We start from the raw sequence: 17,309 nt of genomic DNA on the forward strand, positions 1-17,309 counted from the left end.
CACCCGGTCTCTGATGCTCATACTTAACCTGCTGACAGTTGATACGCCAAGCCACAAACCCAACTATATCTTTCTTCATCCGCCTCCACCAATAGTGCTGCCTCAAATCCTGGTACATCTTCGCGGCACCCGGAAGGATGGAATACCGCGAGCTGTAGGCCTCTTCAAGAATCAACTCTCGAAACCCATCTACATTAGGCACACATATCCGGCCCTGCATTCTCAGCATGCCGTCATCACCAATAGTCACATCCCTAGCATCACCTCTCTGGGCCCTGTCCTGAAGAACGAGCAAGTGGGGGCCATCATACCGATGCTCCCTGATGTGGTCATAAAGAGAAGACCTGGAGACCATACAAGACAATACCCGACTAGGCTCCGAAATATCCAATCTGATAAGCTGGCGCGCTAAGGCCTGAACATCCAATGCCAACGGTCTCTCTGTTGCTGGAAGATATGCTGAACTCCCCAAACTCTCTGCCTGGCGACTCAAAGCATCAACCACCATATTGGCCTTCCTCGGATGGTACAAAATAGTTATATCCTAGTCCTTAAGAAGCTCCAACCATCTCCGCTGATGCAAATTAAGATCCTTCTTCTTTAACAGATACTGCAGACTCCGGTGATCAGTATAGATCTCACAATGAACCCCATACAAATAATGACGCCATATCTTCACGGCGTGAATAATGGCTGCTAATTCAAGATCATGGACATGATAGTTCTTCTCATGGGTCTTCAACTGGCGCGAGGCATAGGCGATTACCCTACCCTCCTGCATCAAAACACAGCCAATGCCTATCCTCTAGGCATCACAACACACGATGTAAGAACCTGAAGCTGATGGTAGAACCAACACTGGAGTTGTGGTCAAAGCAGTCTTGAGCTTCTGAAAGCTCTCCTCACACTCATCCGACCACATGAATGGAGCACCCTTTTGGGTCAATTTGGTCAAGGGAGATACAATAGATAAAAATCCTTCCACAAAGTGACGGTAGTAACCCGCCAAACTAAGAAAGCTCTTAATCTCTGTGGCTGAGGACGGTCTGGCCCAACTCTGCACCGCCTATAACCTCTTCGGATCCACCTGAATACCCTCACTGGACACCACGTGCCCCAAGAATGCTACTGAACTGAGCCGAAACTCACATTTGTAGAACTTTGCATAAAGCTTCTCCTCCCTCAATCTCTGTAATACAATCTTCAAATGCTGAGCGTGCTCCTCCTGGCTACGCTGCTGGGGCATGAAATACATTGTTCATCAAATAGGGATGAAATACATTGTTCATCAAATGCATGAACGTTGTTGGGGCATTGGTCAGCCCAAAAGACATCACCAAGAACTCATAATGGCCATATCGAGTTTTGAAAGCTGTTTTAAGAATATCTGAATCCCGTATCTTCAGCTGGTGATAACCGGACATCAAATCAATCTTGGAGAACACCCTCTCTCCCTGAAGCTGGTCGAATAAATCATCAATGCGAGGCAAAGGATACTTATTCTTGACTGTGACCTTGTTCAACTGCTTGTAATCAATACACATTCTCATGGAACCATCCTTCTTCTTCACAAATAGAACCGGTGCACCCCAAGGTGACACACTAGGCCGAATAAACCCCTTATCAAGGAGTTCCTGAAGCTGTTCTTTCAATTCCTTCAACTCCGCCGGTTTCATAAGATACGGTGGAATAGAAATGGGCTGAGTGCCTGACACCAAATCAATACTAAAGTCAATATCCCTGTCAGGCGGCATGCCCGACAGGTCTGTAGGAAACACATAAAGAAAATCACGTACCACCGGAACATAATCAATGACAGGAGTCTCTGCACTAACATCTCTCACAAAAGCCAAATAAGATAGGCAACCCTTCTCAACCATGCTCTGAGCCTTCAAATATGAAATCACCCTACTTGGTACATAATCTACAGAACCGCTCCACTCAACCCTCAGAATTCCCGGCATAGCCAACATCATTGTCTTATCATGACAATATAGAAAAGCATGACATGGAGATAACCAATCCATACCCAATATCACATCAAAGTCAACCATACTGAGCAACAATAGATCCACTCGGGTCTCCAGACCCCCAATAGTCACCACACATGACCGATATACGCAGTCCACAATAATAGTATCGCCCACAAGAGTAGATACATGTACAGATGAAACTAAGGACTCATGGGGCATATCCAGAAAATGGGCAAAATACGAGAAAACATATGAATACGTGCAGCCAAGGTCAAATAATACTGAGGCATCTTTGTGACAAACTAAGACAATACCTGTAATCACAGCATCTGAAGCAATAGCATCTAGTCTAGCAGGGAGAGCATAGAAATGGGCCTGACCGCCCCCTAATCTGCCTCCCCTTCGAGGACGACCCCTAGCTGACTGACCTCCACCCCGAGCTGACTGGGCGGGTGGTGAGGTAACTGGTGATGTAGTTGGAGGCTGACTCCTCTGCTGAGATAGACCTTCATGACGATGAGGACACTACCTCCACATATGCCCAAGCTCCCCATACTCAAACATAACTCCCCGATGCTGGTGGCGGAAACTGAAGGGAACCTCTAGCACCGGGATGACTGGTACAAGAACCTGGCGTGGAAGGGCCCTGAACAAGTGGAGCACGGGACGTACTCTGAACTGGAAGGGCACTAAGTGATGAGTGGCCCTAATGAGAACTGTGAGAACCATGGCCAGATGATGCACCCCGATGAAATGGCCCAGCTGACTGAGCCTGTCTGAAATGATGACCTCTACTGTGCTGGAACTGACCCCCAAAAGGAGCATTGCTGAATAAACCCTGACCACAAGGCCTCTTGTCCTCCCTCTCAACCCTCTCCTGACCGTGAACCATCTCAATCTGCCGAGCAATGTGGACAACCTCATTAAAGTTATCACCCGAAACCCTCTCTCTGGTCATGAGCAACTATAGCTGATAAGTGAAACCATCAATAAACCTCCTGATCCTTTCCCTGTCAGTGGGAACCAACAAGATCGCATGATGGGCCAACTCACAGAACCACATCTCACACTGTGTCACAGACATATCACCCTAGCAAAGCCGCTCAAACTGTCTGCGCAACTCCTCTCTGCGGGATCGAGGCACGAACTTCTCCAAAAAGACCACGGAGAACTGTTGCCAAGTAAGGGGTGCTGCGCCAACAGGCCTACGCCTCTCGTAAGTCTCCCACCATCTGAGTGCAGCCCCAGAAAACTGAAAGGTAGTGAATGAGACTCCACAATTCTCCAAAATACTAGCAGTACGGAGTATCCTCTGACACCTATCCAAATAGTCCTGAGCATCCTCTCTCTCTGTGCCACTGAAAGGTGGTGGATGAAGTCTCCCAAACCTCTCCAACCTACGTTGATCATCCTTAAGAATAGCAAGAACCACATAATACTGAGCAACAGTAACCGGCTGGGCTAGTGGTGCCTCCGGTGTCTGAAGTCCCTGAATAACCTGCTCGGGTGTGCGAGTGACGAGAGTCTGAGTGCCTCCCCTGGCCTGAGAAGTGGTTGCGGCCGTCGAAATAGAGACCGCATGAGCAAGGCCAGTACACGCTGTCAGAATCTGAGCTAGGGCCTCCTGAAGGCCTGGAATCACAATAGGCACAGGTGGTACCTGAGCTGGTGCATCAACAACTGGAACTTGGTCCTGATCTGGGACAACCGGTGGATCTGCAGGTACTACCCCAGCTGCTGTACGGGCTGCACCTCTGCCCCTACTATGGCCTCTACCGCGGCCTCGGCCTCTCGCGGCCCTGGCTGGTGGTAATGGTGGCTAGCCCTCTTGACCGATAGTACTAGTCCTCACCATCTATGAGAGAATGAAACAATAGATGTTTAGTTACTTGAATCAACAGATTCACATGAAAAGAATTCAAGAATGTGGAGTTTCCTAAAGGTTCTGTAGCCTCCTGAAGATAAGTACAGACGTCTCCGTACCGATCCGCAAGACTCTATTAAACCCACTCATGACTCGTGAGACCTATGTAACCTAGGCTCTCATACCAATCTGTCATGACCCAAACTAACCCCTATCGTGATGGCACCTATCGTGGAACTAGGCAAGCCGGCTCATTTCCAAAACAAACCAATAATTTCATTTCAAAGATAATTTCAATGTTATTTAACATAAAAACCTTCGTAAAGGAGTTCCAATCAAAATAAAAGTGCGGAAAGAAAAGCCCGACATCGGGGTGTCACTAGTCATGAGCATCTACTACAAAACTGTCTAACAATATCAAGGCTAACTCAGCCTGAAAAATAACTAAATACAACTAGAGGAAGATAAGAGGGAGAAGAGTAGGGGCTGCGATCGCCAAACAGCTACCTTGCTATCTCCAAGAAAATCTGTAACCAGAACACTCAATAACTGCTACCGTGTCTAGCTACACCTGAATCTGCACACAAGGTGCGGGGAGTAACGTGAGTACGCCAACTCAGTAAGTAACAACAATAAATAGAGACTGAGCAGTAGTGACGAGCAATAAAGCATATAACATTCATATCATGAAATCTTAGTAAAGTACAACATGCTTTAAAAATCAGTGTTAGAATCAAATCATCTCGTTTAAACCCGGTTCCAGTAAAAATTATTTAAAGATATTTTTCCAACAGTTTTTCAAACAAAGGCTCAATGCAAAGGTGAGCAAAAATGATGAAATCATAAACAGCCCCTCAGGCAAAACATCAATCATAAACAACCCCTCGGGCAAACCTCACAATCACTCGTGTCACTCGGGCATACCTCACAATCACGCTTGCCACTCGGGCATACCTCACAATCACTCATGCCTCCCAGTCACTCAGCACTCGGCACTCGCACTCAGTAGGTACCTGCGCTCACTGGGGGTGTGAACAGACTCCGGAGGGGCTCCTTCAGCCCAAGCGCTATAATCTGCACGAACAACTCACGTGCTGCACAGACAACTCATATGCCATAATAATAAAGTTTGCTGCAGGCGGGCAGCCCCGATCCACACCCACCCTCACAAATCAGGCCCTCGGCCTCACTCAGTCATAAACCTCTCAAGCCACTCGGGCATTTCAGTAAAACAGGGCATTCAGCCCAAAATATTTATATGCGTCAAATAGAGTCATGAAACTGAGTTATGCGGTAAACAAGTATAAACATGACTGAGTACAGATTTTCAATCGAAAACAATGAGAAGATGGTAAGAAACAGCCCCTAAGGGTCCAAACAACATTGACGCAAGGCCCAAACATGGCATTCAACCCAATTTATAGAACTTCTTTCTAAAACATATAAGTATCATATGGTTTCAACAAAGTATGCAACTTTACAGTTGCTACGTGACATACCAAGTCACAAATCCCCATCAGTGCACGCCCATACGGCCGTCACCTAGCACGTGCATCACTAAAAATAGTAGAATGATACAAAATATGGGGTTTCATACCTTCAAGACTAGATTTACAATCGTTACTTACCTCAAACTGCGAAATTCTTATTCTACAATGTCCTTTCCTCATGAATTGGTCTCCAAAGGCCTTGAATCTGGTCATAAATAATTCATTTCAGTCAATAAAATTTATTGGAATTAATTTCATAAGAAAATAATGATTTTCCATAAAACTCCGAAAATTAGCTCAAAAATCGCCCGTGGGACCCATGCCTCGGAACTCGATAAAAGTTACAAAATCCGGAAGCCCATTCAACCACGAGTCTAACCATACCAATTTTACCAAAATCCGACCCCAACTTGACCCTCAAATCTTCAATTTAAACAAAGAGGTTTCCAAATTTTTCCCAACTCAATTTACCAATTAAATGATAAAAATAACTATGAATTCGAGTAATTTAACCAATATTGAGTTAAGAACACTTACCCCATTATTTTCTCTGAAAATCACCCAAAATCGCCTCAATTCCGAGCTCCAAATCGCCAAAAACTGAAAATGGGACGAAGTCCCATTTTCAGAACTTATACTCATTGCCCAGACTTTTCTTCTTCGCGAAGGCGGTCAGTGCCTCGCGTTCGCGAAGCACAAAATAACTCCCGTCCAAATTCCTCTTTCGCGAACGCGACATCACCTTCGCGTTCGCGAAGCACAAAATGCCTCTGTATCAATGCCTTCTATGCGAACGCATTCAACACATCGCGATGCTTCGTTCCCACTCACTACGCGAACGCAATACCCCCTTACGCGAACGCGTAGACCAATTGCCTGGGGTCTTCGGCTGCTTCCTCTCTTCTTCGCGAACGCGTAACACCTCTCGCGTTCGCTATGCACACCCAGTCCACCCTTCCCGAATGCGTTCTTCTTTGTGCGAACACGAAGAGCAAATATTGCCAGCCTCTCAGTTCCTCTTCGCGAACGTGAGGCTCCACTCGCGAACGCGATGAAGGAAACCAGATGGTGTATCAGAAAAATTCCAGCAGAATTCCAAGTCCAAAAATCCAACCCGTTAATCATCCGAAACTCCCTCGAGCCCCTCGGGACCTCAACCAAATATACCAACAAGTCCTAAAACATCATACGGACTTAGTCGAACCCTCAAATCACCTCAAACAATGCTAAAACTATGAATTGCACCCCAATTCAAGCCTAATGAACTTTGAAATTTCTAATTTTTACAAATGACTCCGGAACCTATCAAATCACGTCCGATTGACCTCAAATTTTTCACACAAGTTATAAATGACATAACAAAGGTACTCCAATTTTCAAAATCGGATTCCGACCCCTATATCAAAAATTCACCCCTCCGGTCAAACTTCTCAAAAATTAAACTTTCGGCATTTCATGCATAATTCCTCTACGAACCTCCAAATAATATTCCGGACACGCTCCTAAGCCCAAAATCACCATACGAAGCTATTGGAATTATCAGAATTCGAATAGATCGTTTACACATAGGTCCATTTTCGGTCCATTTTTCTAACTTCAATTTTTTAATTATGAGACTAAGTATCTCATTGCACTCCGAGTTCCTTCCAGACACGAACCAACTAACTCAATATAACATAATATAGCTGAATAACAAAAAAAAAAGTAAAAATGGAGAAAATGGGGCTATAACTCTCGAAATGACCGGCCGGGTCGTTACAGCAGCAGTAAGAAAACAACAGCAGAAAACCAAAAACATAACAGTTTCAAACTCAAATCAGAAGTCCCAGCAACATGGAGTAAAACCAGTAAAAATTGAAAGGAAAAGCAGCCCGGAAACCCTTTTTTTCTAGCTTTAAACTTAAAGATAATGAAATCATAATGAAAATGAGGAGAATCAGTCTCTCAATTTCAGGGGTCCTCTCGTGTGTGTGAATGTGTGAAAGAGTCTCTTTATATAAGGAAAAAATCTCAGCTCACCTCACATGTGCCTTTCCTAAAATTAAGGAGAAAAGAGCATCTTTCTAACTAATTCTCTACAGCTGTCCTTTTCTATACAAATTTCAGCATCTTTCTAAAACTGAAAATGGACAGCTGTCCAATTTAGATTTTCTCTCTCATTTTCTGAACCTTTTAACTTTTGAAAATTCCCCTTTTACCCCAAAATCTGACCTAATTTTTGGTTTTTATTGCACTTTAGTCCCATTCTAGAAACTTCTTGACCAAACACCTAAGATTCTCTGATTTTAGTATATCTTTTGGTCCCCCAATTCTTGCAAATTACTAATTGTTATGAAACCTAACACAGAATTACTAAATTTAAATCCTGCCTAATCTAAACATGCTAAACATATGAAAAAATACACTAATAGTCAATTGTTGATGCATCATTAAACAAGCATTCCAAATGATAATTTTAGCAAAATTAACTAAGTATAATTGAAGATAAGCTAAAACATGCTGTAATTAACCTAAAACTAAGCTATATCATATAAAACAACAAAACACCAATCTATCAGTAAATCATACAATTAAGCCAAATGATCATGAAAGAACGGAAGGAAGTATTACCCATTGACAACATCACTGCTAGCTTCAAACAATCTGAGCATGGGTCGATATCGTCACACAAGCACTGATTCATGCTCGAAAAGAAGAAACAATGACTGTCTGTAACAATAACGACCATAGCTTGGCCGGAGAGTCGAATACAAAGCGATACCTCAAAGTTATGGGGGCTACTGCTCTGAGTCATTGAGGTTTTTAACGGAGAAGAAAGGGTCTTTGCGACAAACTTGGCCAATCAAACGGAGGTGATCATCAAACGTATGAAACCAATCATCATTCAACAACTCTAAGATAGTCGATTGAGGCAGGTAATAACGTAGGACAATCCCGAATTTAGAAAGAATCAAAGAAAGGAAAACTAGGTTTTCTTGACTTCTTAGATCTGGAATCCACAGAGTTGTAGGGATTTTTGAAGGAAACGGTTTGGGGATTTGGAATAAGGGGGGAAAGGGATTATAGGGTAGCGATTTGGGGTCATTTGGGGACTGCCCGCCGCAGTAGGGCGATTTTCGGCGGCGGAAGACGACGGATGGTGAGAGGTGAGAGATGAGAGATGAGGGGGAAATGAGGTTAGTCTTTAGGGTTTTGGCGTTGTTTTCGGACAGTTTTAAGGGAATGGGAGGGTTAGTTCTAGGCCGAAGAGTTAGATAGAATGGAAGGCTAGGATTGAGTTGCTTGAAACGACGTCGTTTCAATTTAAAGGGGTCTGGGCCAAATAATGGGAGTGGGTTTGGGCGGATTTGAGGGAAATTTGGACCAATGAAGCTATTAATGGCCCAATTCGGAATGAAGCCTTAAACAAGACCTTTCTTTCTTTATTTTCCTTTTCCTTTTTTTTTCAATCAAATTAATTAGAAACCTAAATTAAATCCTAAACCAAATCTAATTTATGGAATTAAACCTAATTATCTATATCTACCTTTAAATAATTAATTAACTTAAAACTAATGAAAGGAAATTAATAATTTAAGACTAAGAGCTAAAAATATAAAATGACCATGGTATTTTTGTGATTTTCATTTAATAATGCTAATAAACGTAATTAAATCCTAAAAATGCAAATTAAAACTAAAATGCTATGCAATGAAGATTTTGGATATTTTTGGTGTTTTCTTATGATTTTAAGATATTAATATGCAACTAAATACAAACAATAATTAACAAGAAATTCCTAGAAATTTTATGAAAAATTAAAACAATTAGAAAAATCTAATTTTTTTGGGTTTTATAGGAATATTTTTCACAGGGCAAAAAATTACGTGCTCACGGCTGCCCCTCTTTGCTCGAAAATATAAAAGTTTTCGGGGAAAGATAAAGTTAGCACTCGTCTATCGCAACTGGAATTTCTTGTACCGGATTTTGCTTGAAAGAGTTTTAACTCTTATACATTGACTAAAAGAATTTTCACACTATTAGATTACTTAAAAAGAATACTACAAGTACTTGTGAGGCAACCTACTATATACATCATGTTAAATTAGACTAATAGTGTAAAATGTATTTACATTATCATCGTATAAATATAAATTGTTAAATGTTAGTAATGTTTGTTTCTGAGTGGGACTTGTACAATTATTCAAAATTGGTGAGCAGATCATGAGGCTTTAGTTTTAGTATATGTTTAGCTGCTTATGATCATGTGGATGTATTCTCTATTCTCTGTTGATATTCGGATCTGAATGTCTTCAGGCAATCTAAATAACCTCTCCTTAAACACAAATGGCGAGATAGCGGAAAAGACGCCATTAGTTGTTTGCTTTGGGGAGATGCTGATTGACTTTGTCCCAACTGTTGGTGGAGTTACACTTGCTGAAATTCCAGCTTTCCTAAAAGCTCCAGGTGGGGCACCGGCTAATGTTGCTGTTTGTATTTCAAAGTTGGGGGGTTCCTCTGCTTTTATTGGCAAGGTGCAGTTTCCTCCTTCGTATTGTTATCGCTGTAAGCGTTGATGGTCGTGTGCATTGTTCGGATAAGAATGCTTGTTTATTTATTTATTTTATGGAATAAGATTCTGTTGAACCTGAAAATGTATTCATATGTACAACTTACATAGACTTCACAATTGTAAATTCAAGTGACAGCACGGGCTCCTCCGAGTTGCTGAAATTCTCAATTTGCTCTTTCAATTGTCAGTATTTCCAAAAAGTAGTGAGTGGAGGAAAATAAATCCTTCAATTTCTTGATTCTTAGATATGTATTAAACTAACTCTGCAGTAAATTCAACTGCCAAAATATGATTGGAATTGTAGAAATGTTGTCTTAGTCCTGTTATTTCTATTAAATGGGATGAAAGTTATCAGGTTTAAAGCATTTGTTATCTTTCATTTTTTGAATTTAACTGATATCATCAACTACTTTTAGGTTTTGTTCAACTTAAATCAGAGGATATAGAAAGTCCTTATTAGCCATTTCTGCTAATCATTATATTTAGTACTTTTTAAAGGGCTTCATAAGGGAAAGAAAGAGTTTAGCCATTATTCAGGCCTTTTCTGAGTGGATTGATCTGTAGTATACTTTCCACAGTGTTGGATGGGCTAGTTTACGGTTATTTTCTCTAAACGAAACAGAGGTGGTTTATGCTGTAGGAAGCTGTACGCACATACTACCATCCTGCTAATTTAGGTGAAGAAATGGAGACAAGGAGTTCATTTTATGTATGCTTAAAGTTTTCTGCATATGTTTTTGTCATTCAATACAATTAATTTTGGCATGGAATTTGCAGTTCAGGTTGTCTAATTTCTTAAAGTCCAAGCATAGATCGCCTCAGGTTGTGGACTTACCTTGGACCGTGCTAATAGGATTATTATAATTATAGCCAACATCTTGTGCTTTAATTGTCAATGACTTCTTATGTGGCCTAAATTTGTTTTTGCTTTTCAACCAATGAAATGTAAATTAGGTAGGTGATGACCAGTTTGGCCATATGTTGGCTGACATTCTGAAGAATCACAATGTTGACAATTCTGGCATGCGGTTTGACCTGAGCACGAGGACAGCACTGTCATTTGTTACACGCACTGCTGAAGGTGAGCGTGAGTTCTTGTTTTACCGCAATCCTTGTGCTGATATGCTTCTTCAGAATTCAGAACTTGACGTAGATCTTATTGAAAAGGTGTAACTTCCTGTCTTTTGCTTTAGTGGACAAAGGCATATACCCCTATCCTGAATACTGCTTTTTTGAACAGCCATATTAATCATGTGCTGGCCGTCATTTTCCATTACGGTTCAATTAGTTTGATTGAAGAGCCCTGTAGGTCATCGCAACTTGCTGCAATGGATATAGCTTAAAAATCAGGTTGCACACTGTGGTATGATCCAAACCTGAGGTTGCCCTTGTGGCCTTCAGCTGACGCTGCTCGGCGTAGAATAATGAGTGTCTGGAACCAAGCAGACGTTATAAAGGTAGGACATCTTTCACAGGTGTATCATCGGCAGACGTGTTGAATACTAATGGGACCTTTCAAATCTGCAGATAAGCGTCGAGGAAGTTTCATTCCTAACTGGAGCTGATAATCCAGAGATGGTGATGATGATGTGATGTTAAAGAGGTTTTTCCATCCTAATCTGAAGATTTTGCTTATAACAGAAGGTTCAGCTGGTTGCAGATATTACACCAAGGTATATATTCTACTCTACAGTATTATTTTATCCACATTAACATATGATGTTTATTTTTATAAGAGATGGACAATTTATAATTCTGTAACACAAAAAATTTTGCTAGCCCCAATTTACTTTTCCTCCGAAGATAGAATTGTCTCAATCGTTGACGAAATTTTGCTAAGGGAAGAGTCGATGGAATTAAAGTAAAAGCTGTTGATACAACTGGTGCTGGTGACGCATTTGTTGGAGGAGTACTCAAGTGTTTAGCTTCTGATGCAAATCTTTATCAGGTGCATGAATATGTTATATGAAGTTAAAAGGCAATAGACGCAATTTCTGCATTGCTCATCCTTCTTATATCTGTTAACTTTGTGTGTTGATTGGCCACTCTTTGTCACAACATACTTCCCTCTTCTTTCCTGCGTTAACATGAATTTTTGCTTTTTTCCGCTTTGTTTTTACCATGGAAACATATTCTTTCATTTCTTTTTCCTCCACAATTTTAGTTTCTAAAATTAGCAGTTATGAGCAGGGAAAAATCAGTCCCAATTTTCCATTGTGCTCTTCTTCCTCGTAAGAAAAAAAACCCGCCAGCATTATGCTATTATGCTATTATGCTATTAGGTTCTACATTGCGCTCTTTTTCATAATGACTTGATGTGTATAGGTATTTATTTACTTAGTATGAGGGTGCACCTAGCAAGTCAAGGTTGTTTCACATTCACACCTGGACTTTGTCCCATCTCTTTTTCGATTAAATCTCTCATTATAACGCCGAAAGCTTCTAGCATACCTTTCGGTAAGCTTGTTTATGTATCTTTGATGCAGAGGCGGAGCTTGAATTTTAACTTTATAGGTTCTGTAATATGGCTAAATTTTTATGACATTTGCCATGACATAATATTCATTATAACAAATTTGTGGTTCATGACATTTGCCATGACATAATATCCATTATAACAAATTTGTGGATCATGACATTTGCCATGACATATTAACCATTATTAGGCCAAGAATTTCTTGCTATAAATAGAGGAGTTTCTCCTCATTTGCAAACACACAAATTCAAGAGCTTTTCACTCTTGTCTTTCTTTCTCCCCATTTATTTCATTATAGAGTATTTTGTAAGAGAGTGGGTGTTGGGAAACACTTGTGTGAACCCTTTCTTTGGAGTGATCTTGTGAGGTTATTCTCTTGGGGTATTTGGGATTAATTAAAGTATTTACTCTAATTTTGTACTCTTGTTGGTATGGTGAAATTACTTCTCTCCGCTTGTGGACATAGGTCACCTTGACCGAACCACGTTTCATTTGTGTCTTCTTTATCTTCTTTAATTGCCGTTATTATCAACTTTCATTGTCTTTGTTATTGTCATTATACCGTTGTTTGGCTAAATTCCGCACTACCCGGGTTCCCGATCCTATCAAATTGGTATCAGAGCCAGATCTAACCGGGTTAGTTTAAATAGCCAAAATGACTCTAACAAAGTCTTATGTTGAGAAATTTGACCGAAGTGCAAACTTCGGAATGTGACAATTAAAGATGGAAGCTATTCTAATTCAGGATGGCTTAGATTTAGCACTGCAAGGAAAGGAGAAGATGCCGGATAAAATGACGGACGAGGAGTTTGCCGTTATAGATAAAAAGGCAAAAACAGGTATTATTTTAACTCTTTCAAATGAGGTTTTGCGTGAAGTTGCAGCAGAAAGCTCAGCCAAAGTCATATGAAAAAAGCTTAAAACCCTATATATGAAAAGAACAGTAGAAAACAGACTTTACCTAAAGCAAAAACTCTACACTTTTCGTATAGTTGTAGGTACCTCTATACTTACTCATCTTGATGCTTTTGATTCTCTTCTTATGGATTTAAGTAACATAGATGCTGAAATCAAAGATGAGGATCAAGTTGTATTATTGCTTGTTTCCTTACCCCAGTCGTTTAAACATATAAGAGATACTATGCTTTATGGAAAGGATAATATCTCTTATAAAGATATCAAATCTATTTTGAAATCAAAAGAACAAATAGATAGAGATATTACTAGAAAAACTAGTGGGAACCAAGGGGAAGACTTATTCATAAGAGGTAGATCCAATAAGAAAGATTCAAGTAGTGAGAAACCTAAATTAAGGTCAAAATTCAGATACATAAATGTCATGTGCAAATATTGTCATAAGAAATGTTACATTATTTATGAATGCTTTAAATTGAAAAACAAAGAAAAGCATACAGAAAAGAAAAATGAGCACAAAAATACTAACACTGCCGAAGCAAGTGTAGCTGCTGATGAGACTGAGGGAATTATTTTTTTAGCAACTAATAATAGTTTCAAATTTAACAATGAGTGGATTTTAGATTTGGGTTGTTCTTATCATATGTGTCACAGTTGGGATTTAATTTACCACATATGAATCTATTGGATGTGGAGTTATCTTGATGGGCAACAATGCTGCCTGCAAAGTTATTGGAAAAGGTATAGTCCGAATCAAAATGCACGATGGTGTGGTGAGAACTCTCAGCGATGTTAGACATGTTCCTGACTTGAAGAAAAATCTCATCTCTTTGGGCACTCTAGAATCTCTTGGGTGCAAGTACACAGGTGAAGGTGGAGTTCTGAAAATTTATCATGGTGCTCTTGTGATCATGAAAGCACACAGATCTGGTACGTTGTATACTTTTTTGGGATCTATTGTTACAGGTGTTGCTACAGTTTCAATATCAAATAAATCAGATTCTGACATCACCAAATTGTGGCATATGCGATTGGGGCATATGAGTGAAATAGGTCTTTCCATCCTCAGGAAAAGAGGTCTCTTATGTGACCAAAGTACCGAAAATATGGAGTTCTGTGAACATTGTGTGTTCGGAAAACAGAAAAGAGTCAGCTTCAAATCTCCAATGATTCATAGAACAAAAGGTACTTTGGATTACATTCATTCAGATCTTTGGTGTCCTTCACGTATCCCATCAAAAGGTGGTGCCAGGTATATGTTAACTTTCATTCATGATTATTCAAGGAAAGTTTCGGTTTATTTCTTGAAAAATAAAAGTGATGTTTTCTTAAATTTCAAACAATGGAAAATTTTGATTGAGAAGCAAACAGGAAAACAGGTTAAGCGGCTTAGAACAGATAATGGCTTGAAATTTTGTAATGATGAATTCAACGAATTTTGCAAGAATGAAGGAATTGCTCGACATCGTACTGTGAGAATGACACCTCAGCAAAATGGTGTGGCAGAAAGGATGAATAGAACTCTTTTGGAAAGGGTTCGTTGCATGATTTCAAATGCTGGGTTGACAAGCGCCTTTTGGGCAGAAGCTATCTCTACAGCTTGTTATATTGTCAACCGAGCTCCTTCTGCACCTTTGAACTTTAAGACTCCAGAGGAAGTGTGGTCAGGTACTCCTGCTAATTATTCTGAAGGACAAGTTATGCCAAGTTCATGAAGGACTTGGTAACTAAGAAGAGATCTATGAATTGTGAGACCATCAAAATGACTCATCAAGTGAGTTCCATTGTGCATTTGATGGGTTCAAAGCTTGAAGATCCCGGTGCCTTTACAATTCCATGCACCATTGGTAGCACCGATTTTGCAAAAGCCTTGTGTGATTTGGGAGCGAGTATTAATTTGATGCCATATTTCGTGTTCAAGACACTAGGTATTAGGCAACTAAGAGCTACTTCCATGAGATTACAAATGGCGGATCGGACAATGAAAAAGCCACTTGGTATTATTGATGATGTTCTAGTCCGGTTGACAAGTTTATTTTGCCTACTGATTTTGTGATTCTCGACTGCGAAGTAGACTATGAGGTGCCTATAATATTGGGGAGACCTTTCCTAGCAACAGGGAAGGCATTGGTTTATATGGAAGCAGGGGAGCTTACCTTCCGAGTGGGCGATGAAAAAGTTGTATTCCACATGTGCAAATCAATGAGGCAACCAAAAAGCAATGAAGTTTGCTCTTTTGTAGATCTTGTGACGGAGGTGATAGTTGATGACACGAGTGCCATGATCAATGTGGAAGACCCTTTGGAAGCTATGTTGTTAAACCATGAGGATGATGAAAATGAAGGCTTAGTTGAATGTGCAAATGCATTGCAAGGAATGGGATGCCCCGTAAACTTTCCTTGGACTGGAAGACTCCACCAACAAAGCCCTCAATCGAGGAGCCACCAACATTGGAGTTGAAGCCTTTGCCTTCACACCTCAGGTATGAATTCTTAGGCCCTTCTTCCACATTACCTGTTATTCTTTCTGCTTGCCTAACTAACGTGCATGTAGACTCCACTCTTGCGGTGCTTCAAAGAAGGAAAAAGGCAATTAGATGGACTTTGGCTGACATTCAGGGTATAAGCCCCACCTTTTGCATGCACAAAATTATACTAGAGGATGATTCCAAACCCTCCATGGAACATCAAAGGAGGTTGAACGAGGATATGCAAGAGGTCGTCAAGAAGGAAATTATCAAGTGGCTTGATGCAGGTGTTGTGTACCCTATTTTGGATAGTTCATGGACTTCACCAGTACAATATATGCCGAAAAAGGGGGGTATGACTATGGTCACAAATGAGAAAAATGAGTTGATCCCCACTCGTACTGTCACCGGATGGAGGGTATGTATGAACTAAAGAAAGCTGAACAAAGTGACCCGCAGAGACCACTTTCCAATGCTATTTCTTCATCAAATGTTGGACAAACTTGCCGAGCGTGCCTACTATTGCTTTTTGGATGGGTACTCAGGGTATAACCATATTCTCATTGCACCGGAAGACCAATAGAAAACCACTTTCACATGTCCGCATGGCACATTTGCATTCTCACGATTGCCGTTTGGTTTGTGTAATGCACCGACTACCTTTCAGCGGTGTATGGTGGCAATATTTATGGATATGGTGGAAGACTTCCTCGAAGTGTTCATGGATGATTTTAGTGTTGTGGGGGACTCATTTAAAGAATGCTTGGATAATCTCAACAAAGTGTTGGCCCGATGTGAAGAGACCAACCTAGTGCTTAATTGGGAAAACTGCCACTTTATGGTCGAGGAGGGCATTGTCCTCGGCCATAAGATCTCAAAGAACGGTATTGAAGTGGACAAAGCGAAGATTGAAGTTATTTCAAAACTCCCTCCTCCTACTTCCGTCAAGGGAGTTAGGATCTTTCTTGGACACGCGGGGTTCTACCGAAGGTTCATCAAGGATTTATCAAAAGTGGTGGACCCTTTGTGCAAGCTGCTATAAAAGGATGCAAAGTTTGTGTTCAATGAAGATTGCATGAAAGCTTTTGAGCTTCTCACATATAAATTGACAACCACTCCCATCATTACCGCACCTAATTGGAACTTACCATTTGAGCTCATGTGCGATGCTAGTGACGTTGCGGTAGGAGCGGTTTTGGGGTAAAGGGTCAACAAGATATTTCATTCGGTCTATTATGCAAGCAAAATGATGAATGAAGCCCAAGTCAATTATACGGTGACTGAGAAAGAGTTATTAGCCATTGTGTTCGCCATGGAAAAGTTCAGGCCATATCTCATGGGTGCCAAAGTGATTGTGCACACCGATCATACGGCACTCCGTTACTTGATGACCAAAAAGGACTCGAAGGCTAGGTTGATAAGATGGGTTCTTTTGCTTCAAGAGTTTGACCTTGAAATCATTGATAGAAAAGGAAGTGATAATCAAGTGGCGGACCACTTGTCCCGCTTAGAAGAGAAGGGGAGGCCCCATGATGGCCTCGAAAATAATGATTCGTTCCCGGATGAACAACT

At 40.7% G+C, this 17,309-nt stretch overlaps 1 pseudogene; it reads left to right on the plus strand.

Moving 5' to 3' along the window:
* The first annotated feature begins 9,603 nt into the window (after positions 1-9,603).
* Positions 9,604-15,895, plus strand: LOC104115322 (probable fructokinase-7; annotated as a pseudogene).
* Positions 15,896-17,309: the final 1,414 nt, after the last annotated feature.

This window comes from Nicotiana tomentosiformis, chromosome 11 (genome assembly GCF_000390325.3).
Source record: "Nicotiana tomentosiformis chromosome 11, ASM39032v3, whole genome shotgun sequence".
Taxonomy (NCBI): Eukaryota; Viridiplantae; Streptophyta; class Magnoliopsida; order Solanales; family Solanaceae; genus Nicotiana; species Nicotiana tomentosiformis.